The sequence below is a fragment of the Microtus ochrogaster genome, chromosome 1 (assembly GCF_000317375.1).
Source record: "Microtus ochrogaster isolate Prairie Vole_2 chromosome 1, MicOch1.0, whole genome shotgun sequence".
NCBI classification, from domain to species: Eukaryota; Metazoa; Chordata; class Mammalia; order Rodentia; family Cricetidae; genus Microtus; species Microtus ochrogaster.
This window is the reverse complement of record NC_022009.1, coordinates 23,033,924-23,037,575: the sequence shown is the minus strand read 5'-3', so window position 1 is coordinate 23,037,575 and position 3,652 is coordinate 23,033,924. Positions and strand designations below refer to the sequence as shown.

General features: G+C 47.9%; 1 long non-coding RNA gene across 1 annotated transcript in view; it reads left to right on the top strand.

Moving 5' to 3' along the window:
• Window positions 1–3,455, top strand: part of LOC113456334 — a 17,460-nt gene extending 14,005 nt beyond the window's left edge. Inside the window, exon 3 of the long non-coding RNA XR_003377153.1 lies at window positions 2,999–3,455. This is a non-coding gene — a long non-coding RNA (uncharacterized LOC113456334). The remainder of the gene's footprint in view (window positions 1–2,998) is intronic.
• The last annotated feature ends 197 nt before the right edge of the window (window positions 3,456–3,652 follow it).

Below are 3,652 nucleotides of genomic sequence, written 5' to 3'. Positions count from 1 at the left end.
AGAGACAGACACACACACACACACACACACAGAGAGAGAGAGAGAGAGAGAGAGAGAGAGAGAGAGAGAGAGAGAGAGAGAGAGAGAGTCTTTGTAAGGTAAAGCTGTATGAAAGCCTGTGGAGCATTTTCTTAATTAGTGATGGGAAAGCCCAGCCCACTATGGGTGGGGCCATCCCTGGGTGGGTGGTTCTCAGTTCTAAAGGAAAGCAGGTTGAACTTTGTGGTGGTGCACACCTTAAATCCCAGCACTCGGGAGGCAGAGGCAGGTGGACAGCCAGGGCTGTTATACAGAGAAACCCTGTCTTGAAAAACCAAATAAATAAGTAAATAAAAAGAAAGGAAGAAAGGAAGGAAGGTTGAGCAGGCCAGGAAGAGCAAGTCCAGTAGACAGACCTCTGCCTCAGTTCCTGACTCGAGGTTCCTGCCCAGTTTGGGTTTTTGTCCTGACTTCCTTCTGTGATAGACTATGATGTGGAAGTGTAAGCCAAATAAACCTTTGCTTTGGTCATGGTGTTTCATCACAGCAATAGAAAGCCTAACACAATGGGCATGATGTCTCTCTGTGTAGATGTTAAATGACGGTCTGACTGGTATGTTTACAAGCTTATCAACCCTTAGCTGCCCCCAAACCATTCTTCCCCTTTTCTTTAAAATATTTTAACAGAATTTTAGCTGAGCAAAGTGACCCCCTGGAATACAGACTGCGTTTCCTAGTCTGGAGCAGGCAGGTGTTTTCTCACCAATGGGTAGGCGATGTGTTGCTGCTTCTGGAACCTTCCCTAGGAGAGTGCTAGGGTGTGCCACTTTCTCCTCCTTGCCCCATCTCCACTCTGCCAGCTGAGATGATACAGGTGCAGAATGCGGTAGGAAGCGGGCGATGAGTGACAGACGAGTTGGCAGCCGCATGGGTACCCTGAGGCTTCTGAGGAGAAGAGTTCCCATACCAGCCTGGACTGTTTGTCTTTGGATTTCATGTAGCAGGGAACAAATCCAATGTGGGTTTTATTCAAGTCATTGCTATTCTGTGTTTTCCCAACTTGCAGTTTCACCTAATCCTAATACATACAAAGACTGGTGAGGTTTTTTGTTTTTGTTTTTTTTACATTTGTGAAATGTTTTGCATTTCCCAAAACATAAGCAGTGGACACAGCCCACCAAAAGTAGATGTTATTTCTAAGAAAAAAAAAAAAAGAAATCCTTCATCAGTCTCCTCTCCACTGGGAATACAATGATTTTGATAGGCTCTTCCAGCTCTTCCTCAAGTGTCCCCCATATCAGGCATTCCAACAACTATCTCTATCAGGTGTGTTTCCTGTGCTTACTCTGGAGACCAGCCAGTTGGAAAGACAACTTTCAGCTGGAGGCTGGTCCAGACATTTGCGTCTTTCTCCGCCTGAGCTCAAGATTCGCTTTTAGGCCACAGATCACTTCCTTTTCCTGAAAGGCTTTGACTCAACCCTTGGGCATGCGAATGCATCACTGTTTTTATCGGCCTTGGTTGTTTTGCTACGTAGTCATGTCTCCACGCAACCTGAGAACAAGCGCTATTGTCGTGGCCACCTGTTGTTTTCGTCTGCCCTGCACCCCCTTTCCGCCAGGGACTGCCCCTCCAGGTCCCGTGTGACTTGGATGGAACTGGCAACCCAGCACCTTCTGGAGTCTCCAGTGGCCCCTCACCCACAGGCACAGCACACTGCCCTGTCTGCTCAACTTCCTCGCTGATGGGTACGCAAAGCCCCTCAGTTCTTCCCTGTGACTTGCCAGCTATACCCTGGGATAAAGGAGGGTTCTTTCTGCCACATTATCTCCTGTAAAGAAGTTGGCTTTGAACTGTCAGGGGTCACGTTTCTGGCCTCAAGGAGAGAGATTGCTCTGCTTTAGGAGAAAATCAGGTAACTGCCCAGAAGGAAACCTGGTATTTGCTTCAGTAGAGGTGTGCAGAGCCAGGTCCCTAGAGCAATGAATTGCCAGTGAACTGATGATTTGAAACAGGCTGACTTGGGCTTTTAGATTCCATCAGGCCTGAAGGTAGAGGCCCATAGGCTTCACAACAAACCCCTTGTCTTTACTCTGCTGCTGTAGTCTGGGCTAAGCTTCCCTTTTATCCTCCAGGAGCCCAGCACTGTGCTCTGCCAAGGTGGGATCCATTCTTCCATTGCTTTTGCTGAGCTTGACACTTCTCTTGGTCTAAATGTAGATTTATATTTTGTAGAACCTGGCACTGTCCCCTTGAACACAGTCAAGTGTTAGGAATTTGGAGAGAAATTCAAATGACAGACTTGGGACTTGTGGTTAGAAAAGTCCACTTCGCTGTTCAGTTCCCAGTTGGATGTCAGCAGCCACCCTCACAGACCAGCGCACTCTCAATGTGACACGGGCTTCTTGAGTCCTTCATCCCGGGCTTCACGGAGGATGCAGAAAAGCACCATGCACCTTGCTCTTCGCTCACCTCTTCCCTTTGGTAACAAGGACAGCCCCATTAAGAGGGCTGGCTCAGATCAGATCAGCTATTCCAAATGACAGGTCCCTTGTGCTAGGTGAGGACGTACCAAGCCCCTAGGTAGACTAAAACAATTGCCATCTGTGATTCTGAAGAGGGGGCAGAGGGTGAATACTGAGGTCCACCAGTTATTCTTTCAGCTGTGCTGACAGTGACACTGAATGGTTAGCCATGGAAAGGCTTGGGTTTAGAAGGTCACAGACAGCCTCAAGCTCACCCCCTATCCTAACTGGGTGATCTCCTTTGTTGGCAGAGATTGATACACAGTAGTAGTGACACTGGTAGACGACAGTCTGGTAATTTTGAAACACTGTGACAGACTGTAGAGGTATGGAACATAGCACCATGGTTTAGCCTCAGTAGATCTAGATTCCATAGCCTAGATGACTTTTTAAAAATCTCTATAAAATTATATTCTAGAGTGTTTAATGAGGACCCAGTTGTTAGTAAAAAGGCCAGATAAAAGACAAAAATAACACCCCTTTTTTCTTTCAAGGGGTCATCACTGCACCTACCCGAGAACACAGCGGCTCAGCAGCTTGCACGCCCGTGCCCTCCCGCCAGGATCCTTTGCCCTGAGACCCCAAGCTTCTTGACATTCTGTGCATAAGGGACACTCAGTGACTTGTCGATGTGGCCTGCTTGCTGTTTCCAGAGGCCCATGGCTCACCCGCTCCCATCATGCCCCTCACCACCACCACCACCAGGATGCCAGAAACATCCCGACACAAGGCGGTGATTGTCTGGCTTCAGAGAGGGGTCTCACTGACTGGTTTTGAGAGGGACCCTCAAGCTGCTCTCTGTAGAGAGCAGACTAGGGGAGTGGGGATAACGAAACCTAGAGTTGAGTCCCAAGGTTCTTGGGGCTCACATGGTAGGGACACTGAATCTTACATGCCTGTGCATCCATGTTTGCTGCTTCTCTGCCCACAACAAGGAAGTAATCATTCTAGATTCCCATCAGTACATGTGTGGTGAATAAAAATGAAATTATAAAATTTGTAGGAAAATATTATTTTGTTTGTTTGTTTGTTTTGTTTTGTTTTTCGAGACAGGGTTTCTTTGTGGCTTTCGAGCCTGTCCTGGAACTAGCTCTGTAGACCAGGCTGGTCTCGAACTCACAGAGATCCGCCTGCCTCTGCCTCCCGAG